Source organism: Zootoca vivipara, chromosome 5, assembly GCF_965207765.1.
Source record: "Zootoca vivipara chromosome 5, rZooViv2.hap1.1, whole genome shotgun sequence".
Classification (NCBI taxonomy): domain Eukaryota; kingdom Metazoa; phylum Chordata; class Lepidosauria; order Squamata; family Lacertidae; genus Zootoca; species Zootoca vivipara.
Window position 1 is genome coordinate 75,647,461 of NC_142588.1, and position 13,602 is coordinate 75,661,062.

A 13,602-nucleotide genomic window follows, 5' to 3' on the forward strand; every position below is an offset into this window, starting at 1 on the left:
GAGGCTTCCTGTTGAGTCTGTCGGCTGTTGAGTCCCAAGCACCCACACAACACAGAGGTGATATTTGGAGCTTTTGTTTTTGCTTCTTTTTTGCGTTCTTGTTGGTGTAGCTTTTTTGTTTTTTACTGTGACTTGTTCTTCATTTTATGGGACTGACTTGTGACTGTGGCTTGTGACTTGGTTTTGGTGACTGTGTGGAACCCAGTTCAGCTACTGATTGATTGATTGATTGTGTGACTGCAGAAATGGATAAAAAGCCCCCCATCCAAACAATGACTATCATCAATGCAAGTCAGAAAAAAATAATTTTAATTTTTATCATCTACAATACTGTCTTCTTTAATTATAGTACAGTACATTGATTATTGCTTTCATTTTATGGATCAATGGTTTTGTTAGATAGTAAAATTCATGTTAAATTGCTGTTCTAGGTTTTTTTTAAAAAAAGTCTGGGATGGATTAATCCATTTTGCATTACTTATGGGAAAGCATGCCTTGGTTTTAGAATGCTTTGGTTTTGGAAAAGACTTCTGGAACAGATTAAGTTTGGGAACCAAGGTACCACTGTAATAGCTAAACTAGTCAGATGTCTTGGTCCCTGAACCCAGTCCCATAAATTACCCTGAGGGAGATACAAGTGATATGGAATTATGTTGCCTCACTCAAGAGGAAACATCTAGTACCCTCCCCCTTACGGGCCCTCCCAAACTGACAATGCAGCTGTCCTGCCTTCCTCAGACTTGGAGGACGAATCCCTTTCAAATTGTGAAAGAAAACACTTGGGAAAATGGTCAACACAGATAGCTTCTCAAGAAGGTGGGTCCAACAGCAGTACAGTGGTACCTCGGGTTACAGATGCTTCAGGTTACAGACACTTCAGTTTACAGACTCCACTAACCCAGAAATAGTACCTCGGGTTAAGAACTTTGCTTCAGGATGAGAACAGAAATCGTGCTCCGGTGTCGTGCTCCAGCGGGACGGCAGTAGCAGGAGGCCCCATTAGCTACAGTGGTATCTCAGGTTAAGAACAGTTTCAGGTTAAGAATGGACCTCTGGAACAAATTAAGTTCTTAACCTGAGGTACCACTGTATATGCCTTGCCAGACTGCTGTAAGGACAGAGATGCTTTGCTGAGACAACATATTCTAAGGCACGGGTGTCAAACACAAGGCCCGGGGGCCAAATCCGGCCCGCCAGACCTCGTCATGTGGCCCGCCGAGCGCCCCAGCCAGCGGGACCCAGCAGTGGGACCTTGCTGCTGAAGCGCCGCGCCAACAAAGTGCCGACAAACAGCTGGGGCCGGGGAAATGCTTTTTGCCCCTGGGTCCCTTCGCGCTCTTTTCTGGCGCTGAATCAAGGCGGCGACCCCCCCTTCCCTTTCTTTCTTCCTCTCTCTCGTTCTTATTCTTTCTTCCTCTCTCTCGTTCTTATTCTTTCTTTCCCTCTCCTTCCTTCCTTCTTTATCTCTGTCTTCTCTCCCTCTTTCTTTTTCTTTCCTTCTTTATTCCTTCTTTCCTACTCTTCTTTCTCTCACCTCTTTCCTTCCTCTCTCCCTCCTGCTCCCTCTTTTCTTCCTTCCTTCCTTCCTTCCGTCCTTCCCAACTTTCTTCCTCTCCCTCATTCTTATTCTTTCTTTCCCTCTACTTCCTTCCTTCTTTCTCCCTTTCCGTCTTCTCTCCCTCTTTCTTTTTCTTTCCTTCTTTATTCTCTTCCTTATTTCCTACTCTTCTTTCTCTCCCCTCTTTCCTTCCTTCCTTCCTTCCTTCCTTCCTTCCTCTCTCCCACTCCCTCCTTCCTTCCTCACTCCCTCCCCTCCCTCTCCCTCTCCCTCTCCCTCTCCTCAGAAACATAGGATTCTGCTTTATACTTCTGGCCCTTAAACCCTGGAACCAGGAGAGCAGCTCCAGTGAGTCAACCTCAGCCAGTCCCTTTGGTGAAGGGTGGTGGCTCACTGGCAGAACATCTGTCTTGCATGCAGAAGGACCCCAGCATCTCCAGGTACTAGTAGCTCTGCAAAGGTCCTGCATGAAACCCTAGCGAGCCTTCACCACCCAGTGCAGTTACCAAAAATCATTTTTCAATAAATTGTACAATAATTGTACATTTGAATATCTACTTGCCATTATTCTGACTATGTTTCTGCTTTCATAGCTAGTTATTACTTACATTATTACAAAAAACAGTAATAATTGAATGCAGTGACAATAATTTATGATAATAAAGAGTGGACACATAGTCCTACAGATACAACCGGCCCTTTGAGGGTGACCAAACTGCTGATGCGGCCCCCGATGAATTTGAGTTTGACACCCCTGTTCTAAGGTTTAGCAAATTGACTCACTGGGAGCTGCCCAGGGTGCTGACCTGCCTTTAACATAACTGCCTTCAGCTTTTGCCCAGACTTGACTTGACCTGTTTCTTCCTTCCACTTCCTTTGTGACAGCAGAATAGACTATAACAGGGGCCCCAAACTAAGGCCCGGGGGCCGGATGTGGCCCAATCGCCTTCTAAATCCGGCCCGCGGACAGTCCGGGAATCAGCATGTTTTTACATGAGTAGAATGTGTCCTTTTATTTAAAATGCATCTCTGGGTTATCTGTAAGGCCTGCCTGGTGTTTTTACATGAGTAGAATGTGTCCTTTTATTTAAAATGCATCTCTGGATTGTTGGTGGGGCATAGGAATTCGTTTATATTTTTTTCCAAAATATAGTCCTGCCCTTCACAAGGTCTGAGGGACAGTGGACCGGCCCCCTGCTGAAAAAGTTTGCTGACCCCTGGACTATAAGAACTGGATAGCTCTTTTTAAAAGTGCAGAATCGTGGGTATGGATGTGGCCTCTGAGCAAAATTCTGATTCGCTGCACCACTGATTTCAGAAGTGGAGCATACATATCTCACCTGCTGGACAAAATGCCAGCTTTTACTTATTTCAGATATCCATTAAAAATGAAACAAATAATAATAATAATAATAATAATAATAATAATAATAATAATAATTCTTTCCAGTAGCACCTTAGAGACCAACTAAGTTTGTCATTGGTATGAGCTTTCGTGTGCAAAATGAAATATCCACAGATTTGGTCGCTTAGGAACTAGCCAGCCAGCCAGGTAACTATTCTCCTTTCACACTCAATTTGTACCTTCCTCGCCAGTTTGTACCTTCCTCGCCAGAAATAATCCAGTTTCTTTCACCCCTCCTGCCTGGTTCTTTTACATTCACTCCTTCCTCATCTTTGTTCCCAGTTGACTTTTCATGATAATAATGTAAATGAAGGTTTTATCTCTCAAATTTCCTTCAGCACATCCTCTGGCCCTTCCCCCTCACATGAGGGAGACCTCCTTTCCACCCCTCACCCCTCTGGATTTGTCTAGCTCATGGATACCTTTATTCAGCATGCAATGAGTTCTTGGCGCTGGCATTAGTCTAACCAAATGGTGACAGCATGGCTTAGGGGGCTGGGCAGGCAAGGGAGGAGGCCCTGGGCAATCCATGCCACTGAAGCCCACCTGAAAGTGGCCCAAGGCCTACTAGGTGCGAGTGGGGGGGGTCCTGGCTTACAGTTTGAGAAACCCTACCCTAAGGACTAGGGACCCAGGTGGCGCTGTGGTTAAACCACTGAGCCTAGGGCTTGCTGATCAGAAGGTCAGCGGTTCGAATCCCTGCGACGGGGTGAGCTCCCGTTGCTCGGTCCCAGCTCCTGCCAACCTAGCAGTTCGAAAGCACGTCAAAATGCAAGTAGATAAATAGGAACCGCTACAGCGGGAAGGTAAATGGCGTTTCCTTGTGCTGCTCTGGTTTGCCAGAAGCGGCTTTGTCATGCTGGCCACATGACCTGGAAGCTATACGCTGGCTCCCTCGGCCAATAATGCGAGATGAGCGCCGCAACCCCAGAGTCGGTCACGACTGGACCTAATGGTCAGGGGTCCCTTTACCTTTACCCTAAGGACTATTAGGAATTATGAAACTGCTCCCCCCCCCCGTGTCATATTTCCACAATTAAAACAAAATACTGCTATATTCATTATCTCTGTACATTACCTTTATTCTTATTTTTGCTTACAATTGGGCTCTGCAAATAAATGAGAGCAAATTACAGCTGTCCTTTGCATTACATGACCTGCTAATCAAAGCCATCCCTTTATGGCTTTGTCAAAGTGGGCTATTGTCAACAGAAACTCATTTCGCCCATGGTGCTGTTTGTGAGGCTCTAAGGTGCCACAAGGACTCTCAGTTGTTTTTACTGTGATTATGTCATCGTCATCCATGATTATACACTGTGGTTGGAAAAAGGCTCTTGATGTCATTCTCATTTTACCCCTCTGATGTAATGAATGGCTGGAGTATTCATAATTTGTCATTATTTAAAGTGGATGATAACTGTAAAAAAAAAAAAGCAACCCTCAGACACTATGTATGTGCATTGCTGTTCTTAAGTTCCTCTTAAGTTCACAAGCATTCAGTGATGGAAAATGCTGTCATAAAAAGCAAACTTGCAGCTCCAAAACAGAGGATGAATGCAGATACTGTTCCAGAGCTATGTTCGTGTCTGAACACACAATGTTTAAAATAAGGGCAAGCAAGAGCAACCAGAAAGATTTTTAGAACTCTGGTCTTCATTACGTTCTGGAACAACATATAAAGGGCAATATCCAACCTTATTATTATTATTATTATTATTATTATTATTATTATTATTATTATTATTATTATTAGTACCCCACCCATCTGGCTGGGTTTCCCCAGCCTCCCTGGGCGGCTTACAACAACAACAACAAACATTTAAATGCCACACATTAAAAACTTCCCTGAACAGGGCTGCCTTCAGATGTCTTCTAAATGTCAAGTACTTGTTTATCTCTTTGACATCTGATGGGAGGGCATTCCACAGGGTCTTTGCTCTGCTGCAATAATGCATTATGGGGTGTGTGTGTGTGTGTGATCTTTAAAAAAAAACGTGGTGACAGGGGTGTGCACGGAAGTCCTGCTCCAACCATCCCTGGTGTAAAGGTTAAAAAAAGGTAAAGGACCCCTGGACAGTTATGTCCAGTCAAAGGTGACTATGGGGTGCGGTGCTCATCTTGCTTTCAGACTGAGGAAGCCAGCGTTTGTCCACAGACAGCTTTCTGAATCATGTGGCCAGCATGACTTCTGGTGCAACAGAATACTGTGACAGATGGCAAAGCGCACAGAAATGCCGTTTACCTTTCCACCACCTATTTGTCTTTGTTGTTGTTTAGATGTTTACTCGTGTCCGACTCTTTGTGACCCCATGGACCATAGCACGCCAGGCACTCCTGTCTTCCACTGCCTCCCGCAGTTTGGTCAAACTCATGTTGGTGGTTTCGAGAACACTGTCCAACCACCTCGTCCTCTGTCGTCCCCTTCTCCTTGTGCCCTATTTATTTACTTGCATTCAAATGAATGCAAATAAAATCTGCCTACAGACTCTCCCCATGGGCAGAAAAAAACACCAAAGCCCCCCCCCCCCTGCAGAAGAAAGAAACCACCAAAGATCATTTTACCCAGGGCCACTTTAAACCAGGAACCAGCCCTGTTTTTATGATCTTCCCTGGCTAGTGATGGTGAGGTATCCCCTGAAGCAATAGTTTTATAGATAATTTAGTGTGTGTGTTTTTAGACTTGCTTGTCTCCCCTGCTTTTCTCTGTGGTTTTCAGATTTCATAACTCCAAGTGTTCTTTATGTACTGCTTTCACGTGGAACAACCCCTGAGCCCACCTGCCTTCCCTCTGGAGGGCAGAGCCTAGAATCTGAGTTACATAATCAACTGCCAGGGACTAGAAGACTTTCCATATCAATGGAATGGCTACTTTTGTGAGTTGGTATCTTCATCACTGGAAGGACAGATCGTGAAGCTGAGGCTCCAATACTTTGGCCACCTCATGAGAAGAGAAGACTCCCTGGAAAAGACCCTGATGTTGGGAAAGATGGAGGGCACAAGGAGAAGGGGACGTCAAAGGATGAGATGGTTGGACAGTGTTCTCGAAGCTACCGACATGAGTTTGACCAAACTGCGGGAGGCAGTGGAAGACAGGAGTGCCTGACTAAATGACTAAACAACAACAAATCTTCATCATCAGTCCCTTGAGAATATCTACTGCTCTTTCTACCCTATCCCTCTGGGGGAAGTACCTGGAACCTGGAGGGAATATGACATATTGACATATTGAAAAAATCCTGCAATATATGTCTCCAAGCACCCATAATAAATCTTACCCTTTTGGGGTGGGGGTGTTAATTGTAACCAGTCAGTATATAAATATTAAATTACTTCTGTCATAAGTGTTTTAATTTCCCCTTTTGAAAGGAAAAAAATGGCTTGTTTTTTTCCCTTTTACCCAAGAAACTGCAGTCTCTACTATTGCCACAATGGTGTGTGTGGTAATTTGTTATTGTTGAGTGAAAGGGGGTGAGGTTGAAATACACCATCCTTCTGCTTATCACTGCTTATCACAGTGGAAGTGAGGAACAGGTTTAAGGATTTAGATTTGGTGGACAGAGTGCCTGAAGAACTATGGATGGAGGCTCGTAACATTATACAGGAGGCAGCAACGAAAACCATCCCAAGGAAAAGGAAATGCAAGAAAGCAAAATGGCTATCCAACGAGGCCTTACAAATAGCGGAGGAGAGGAGGCAAGCAAAATGCAAGGGAGATAGGGAAAGATACAGGAAACTGAATGCAGATTTCCAAAAAACAGCAAGGAGAGACAAGAGGGTCTTCTTAAATGAGCAATGCAAAGAAATAGAGGAAAACAATAGAATGGGGAAAACCAGAGATCTGTTCAAGAAAATTGGAGATATGAAAGGAACATTTCGTACAAAGATTACCATAATCAAGGACAAAAGTGGTAAGGACCTAACAGAAGCAGAAGACATCAAGAAGAGGTGGCAAGAATACACAGAGGAATTATACCAGAAAGATATGGAGGTCTCATACACCCCAGGTAGTGTGGTTGCTGACCTTGAGCCAGACATCTTGGAGAGTGAAGTCAAATGGGCCTTAGAAAGCATTGCTAATAACAAGGCCAGTGGAAGTGATGATATTCCAGCTGAACTATTTAAAATTTTAAAAGATGATGCTGTTAAGGTGCTACACCCAATATGCCAGCAAGTTTGGAAAACTCAGCAATGGCCAGAGGATTGGAGAAGATCAGTCTACATCCCAATTCCAAAGAAGGGCAGTGCCAAAGAATGCTCCAACTACCGCACAATTGCGCTCATTTCACACGCTAGCAAGGTTATGCTTAAAATTCTACAAGGCAGGCTTAGGCAGTATGTGGACCGAGAACTCCCAGAAGTGCAAGCTGGATTTCGAAAGGGCAGAGGAACCAGAGACCAAATAGCAAACATACGCTGGATTATGGAGAAAGCTAGAGAGTTCCAGAAAAACGTCTACTTCTGCTTCATTGACTATGCAAAAGCCTTTGACTGTGTCGACCACAGCAAACTATGGCAAGTTCTTAAAGAAATGGGAGTGCCTGATCACCTCATCTGTCTCCTGAGAAATCTCTATGTGGGACAAGAAGCTACAGTTAGAACTGGATATGGAACAACTGATTGGTTCAAAATTGGGAAAGGAGTACGACAAGGTTGTATATTGTCTCCCTGCTTATTTAACTTATATGCAGAATTCATCATGCGAAAGGCTGGACTAGATGAATCCCAAGCCGGAATTAAGATTGCCGGAAGAAATATCAACAACCTCAGATATGCAGATGACACAACCTTGATGGCAGAAAGCGAGGAGGAATTAAAGAACCTTTTAATGAGGGTGAAAGAGGAGAGCGCAAAATATGGTCTGAAGCTCAACATCAAAAAAACCAAGATCATGGCCACTGGTCCCATCACCTCCTGGCAAATAGAAGGGGAAGAAATGGAGGCAGTGAGAGATTTTACTTTCTTGGGCTCCTTGATCACTGCAGATGGTGACAGCAGTCACGAAATTAAAAGACGCCTGCTTCTTGGGAGAAAAGCAATGACAAACCTAGACAGCATCTTAAAAAGCAGAGACATCACTTTGCCGACAAAGGTCCGTATAGTTAAAGCTATGGTTTTCCCAGTAGTGATGTATGGAAGTGAGAGCTGGACCATAAAGAAGGCTGATCGTCGAAGAATTGATGCTTTTGAATTATGGTGCTGGAGGAGACTCTTGAGAGTCCCATGGACTGCTAGAAGATCAAACCTATCTATTCTTAAGGAAATCAGCCCTGAGTGCTCCCTGGAAGGACAGATCGTGAAGCTGAGGCTCCAATACTTTGGCCACCTCATGAGAAGAGAAGAATCCTTGGAAAAGACCCTGATGTTGGGAAAGATTGAGGGCACTAGGAGAAGGGGACGACAGAGGACGAGATGGTTGGACAGTGTTCTCGAAGCTACGAACATGAGTTTGACCAAACTGCGGGAGGCAGTGCAAGACAGGAGTGCCTGGCGTGCTATGGTCCATGGGGTCACGAAGAGTCGGACACGACTAAACGACTAAACAACAATACTTGGTGGGTGGTTCATACTTCTTCCTTCACATCACAGGGTTAAATGGCACATGTGTATTAACAACCTATTTTAAAAGCATTTAGTTACAATAATTTAAAAGCATTTGTGCACACATGCCTACCATGAACATGATGGGGGGAGGGGTTTTAAAACGGGGGGGGGGAAAGGGGGGGAAATCTGAAGGCAGAATCGATTCCTCCCCTCCCCTTACTCCTTGCATGGATAATTCCAATTATACACTATACAGATTTTCAATGACTTTCTTTCCCCCACTACATTCTTGTGTACAGGCAGTACTATTTATTATATGACAGGTGTGGAGTTTTTAAGTCATCCCCCCCCCAAGCTCTACTAATTTCAAAAGACTCTCTCTCTCTCTCTCTCTCTCTCTCTCTCTCACACACACACACACACACACACACACACACACAGAACCAATATACATAAATTTGAACCAATGTACATAAATTTGGAAATCAGTGCAAACAACACAATTATCTGAATGTTAATTTGTAACACTGTGGGGACAGAATCAGCCATCTACTTCTGTAAACCATGAATCAGGAGACAGTGCTGGGTGCCTTCAATGTTTTGTTTTTTAAAAAGAAAAACAGAATATCTGTAACTTCTTTTACTTTGGGGAGGAATTGGATGGCATTTTCATGCCTGGGGACCCCTCCTGAAGGGATTCATCCTGCCAAATTTCAGTAGGAAGTCTGCAGTGATTTCCCCACAAACTAGGGTTGCCATGCGTCCGGATTTTTCCAGACATTACCGGGATTTCAAAGGGGGAATTGACTTCCGGTGGAATTTCCAAAAGTGGTGCTTTGTGCTGGGTCTTAGGTGAGTCATTTTGAAAACAACTTTGGGGTTTGTTTGTTTTTTATAAAAAAAAAAAAAGCTCAACAACGTTCGGGGTGTCTTTTTTTGAAATATCACAAACACTGCTTCTACAATTTCGGTGTGGGTAAAAGGGTTTCCCTTAATCTCCCCTTGTTTCCCCCCAGTCAATTAGCCTGGAAATAGCTGACATCAGGGAGATGCTCCTAAGTAAGAAACTTATCAACTGCAGACAAATCAGTCTGGTTATTTTCATGCTAGGCAACTTTAAAGTAGATGTGGTTGGGGAGAGAACCAAAAGAAGATTCACTGTCCATTCCCAAAACACCAGGATTGGAGAGTCTGAATAAATCATTCCTTCTAATTACAAGTTTGACCAATCAGCTCTCCACCTGGATTTTTCTCTACCTCACCCCCCACAACCCCTCTTGCTGTTTTAGGGATGTTAGTTTTGCTTTTAGCAGAGTTGTCTGTAGTGTTTGTTATGGATGTTCAGGTTGCCAAGGCACCATGAAGTGCTTCAGGAAACCTACAGTACAGTATTTCAATTGTGAGTGACAGATCCCAGCTCACTTTAAACAAGCCCTGAATCCCTCCCAAGCACCTTGCTTCAGAATCACCTTAACAGAAACAAAAGCCACATAGCCACTGGTTGGAAAGAGTCATATGCAGAGCGATTGTGCGGAGATGAAGAGGACAAATTCATCTGCTCATAGGTGCTTTAGCTTTTAAGGAAACCTTTGTTCTTTTATTACTCAATTTCTCATGGCACACTAGCAGTTGGGAACAGTTGCCTTGGGTATATAACAGAGAAGTAATGCGCCTAAATAAGTGAACTGCGGGAACCTGGCATTTAAAGCACAACCCAGGGACTGAAATCCATGGATAAAAGTACTGAGCAGTGCAATTCAGGTCCAATTATTTCAATATGTCTTAGGCAATCTTTCACACGCTGACTTGGGAGTAAGCTCCATCAACCTCGCTTGGTCTAACTTCCAGGTAAACATGCTTGCAATTGCACTTCTGGACATGTCACATTTCTGAATCGAACTCATTCAGCCCCCTCTTCTGCCCATCAACTCAAAAGGGACTCCATCTATGTTCCAAGAGGTTTGCAGCCACAGTTCCATCCTTAAAGCCCATTTGTTACTCTGCAATGGATTTTCAATGTGACTTTTTACAAATCAAGAACTATAAAGCGCATTCCTTTAAAGTTATTGGATTGATAATGATTCTGGAGTCCCCAAAGAAAATCAATAGTGTTAGGGACAAATTACAGATGTGCTGCTAAGTACTTTGTTAGCAATGACGTCTAGGACTTTTTATTTAATAATAGGTGGCAGGAAGGACAATTTTAATTGAGGCTGCAATATGCGGGGAGGGGAAGCTTAACTCTTTATCCCAAGCTGTAGTCCTTAGAAAAAAATGCCTCCTGTGTTGCTGTTACAGATAATCCCTCTATTTTCGTGAGGCATATGTAGGCACCTCAGGACAGGAGGAAGTGATGTTTGGAGAGTAAAAATAATTTCCCAGCAGGGTGCCTGTTTTAAAGTTGGTCTTGGTGAAGACTTTATTATTATTTATTAAATGTCTATACTGCCCTTCATCTGAGGATCACAAGGCAGTTTACAATATACAGCAGGCATCCCCAAACTGCGGCCCTCCAGATGTTTTGGCCTACAACTCCCATGATCCCTAGCTAACGGGACCAGTGGTCGGGGAAGATGGGAATTGTAGTCCAAAACATCTGGAGGGCCGAAGTTTCAGGATGCCTGATATAAAGCCTTCCTTGGCATACGAAAGAAGAGGAGGTAGCACCTGTTGATATTTTACATATGAGGCCACTGTTAAACAATGTTTTTATTATTTAAATGTAAACTGTTTAGAGATCTTTATTACATTAGCCATTAAATAAAAAATAAAAATAAAAGAAGAGGTTGCCGCTTCTCTCTCTCTCTCTCTCTTTCTCTCTCTCTCTCTCCTCTAGTTATATTCTCAGATAGATTTCCATTTCCCTCTTAATTCTATGCTGGATTTATAAACTAAGTTTTTATAGATGGAAAACTTTTTGGCCTATGTACAGACCAAAGTGGTTTTCTGGCCATCAAACTCCCCCTTCCCCATTGTGTATAATTTAGAAAGCTAAGGGTGATAATGGGGTAGGGCTTGGGGTTGGTTTTTAAAGCTGCATTAAAAAGGACATTGAGATGGGCCTTTTAAGTAGATGGGTTGGTGTGATAAGTGAAGTGGCAGTGCTTGAAAGAACCATGGTGGGTTGTTTTCTTAATAAAAAAAATGTTGAAATTGAGATGTCTTGATTAATTTGGGGGCCATTTCTTCCTCTCCTTTTTGAAGTCAGGGTATCATTATTGTTGTCAGCATTTATAGCTTTATTAGCAGAGAATGAGATATCAGTGCTCATCTTCTTAATGGAGACATTTCGACACACTGTGGGATGTTTTTATTCCTTGCTGTTCGGTATATGAAAACGTTCTGTCACTTTTCACACCATCCTTTTTCAGGAAGCGCCAGCTTCTTGACTTAATTGCTGTCTATCCATCTTCATTTCACTGATGTCCATTCTGGGTCATTTGCTCATCATATCAGGAATGAATCCTGAGCACCCTCATACACACACCATTTGCATTTCTGAAGAAGCAAATAATGGAATTTGCGACACTAGAATCATAGAATCATCGAGTTGGAAGAGACCACAAGGGCCATCCAGTCCAACCCCCTGCCAAGCAGGAAACACCATCAAAGCATTCTTGACATATGCCTGTCAAGCCTCTGCTTAAAGACCTCCAAAGAAAGAGACTCACTCCACCACACTCCTTGGTAGCAAATTCCACTGCCAAACAGCTCTTACTGTCAGGAAGTTCCTCCTAATATTTAGGTGGAATGTTCTTTCTTGTAGTTTGAATCCATTGCTCCATGTCCGCTTCTCTGGAGCAGCAGAAAACAATCTTTCTCCCTCCTCTATATGACATCCTTTTTATATATTTGAACATGGCTATCATATCACCCCTTAACCTTCTCTTCTCCAGGCTAAACATGCCCAGCTCCCTAAGCCATTCCTCATAAGGCATTGTTTCCAGGCCTTTGACCATTTTCGTTGCGCTCTTCTGGACACGTTCCAGCTTGTCAGTATCCTTCTTGAACTGTGGTGCCCAGAACTGGACACAGTATTGCAGGTGAGGTCTGACCAGAGCAGAATACAGTGGTACTATTACTTCCCTTGATCTAGATGATATACCATCAGCCCAGAATTGCATTGGCTTTTTTAGCTGCTGCATCACACTATATTTTGATCTCTGCACGCCATCTCCACTCCAAAGCCCTCCCATATCCTTGCACTAGTGATGGACTCGTGTGGTTCCTTTGTCTAAGAGCCTCCTTGTGCTTTTTCAGTGGGGTAAGGGACACTACCATGGCTTACGTGGCAATGCTGACCTCTGACTCTGGCCCTCAGCCTCACACACATGGAATCCTTGATTGTGTCACTGTGGAAAAAATGATGATTGCCCCCAAGATTGAGGGAGTCGGTGCTATGTGATGTGCTGACATCAGCACATTGTGTGGCATGCGCACACATTGAGGGGGATATTGAAGGGGGCCCAGTCCCCTCCTTGAAAATTTGGGGGGAGGCTTCTCAGCCCCCACTAGATGGCACCCCTGATTGTCCTTGCCATGCCCATCACCCTTCAGCATCTTGGAAGGACCTAAGAAAAAATCCATCTGGATTAGGCAAAGGCCTATTTAGTCCAGAATCGTGTTCTCACTGTGGTCAACCAGATGTCCATGTAAGCAGGACATGGGCGCAGCAATGCTCCCCCCCCCATTTCTAATTCCCAGCAAGTGTTCAGAGGCATGCTGTCTCCAAGAGTAAAAACAGGGCACAGCCATCATCCATGGAATTTCCTAATTCTCTTTTAAAGCCATCAGTAACGACATCTTGTGGAAATGAATTCTGTAGCCATCCACTGCATGAAGAAGGAATTTATTTTGCCTGTCCCGAATCTTCCAATGTTGGATGGCCCTTGGTTCTAGTTGCCTGAAAGAAGAAGAAGAATGTCTCCCTATCCACTTCTTCCATTCCATGTAGCTGGTGTGAGGTCTGGGTGCATATCTACACTTGCCTGATAATGTTGCGAGTGGGCACATACCATCATTGCCATCACCGCTTCCTCCATCATTCACCTGGACCAGGTACGAAGAGGGAAAGGCATGGATAACCTAAGCAAGGGAA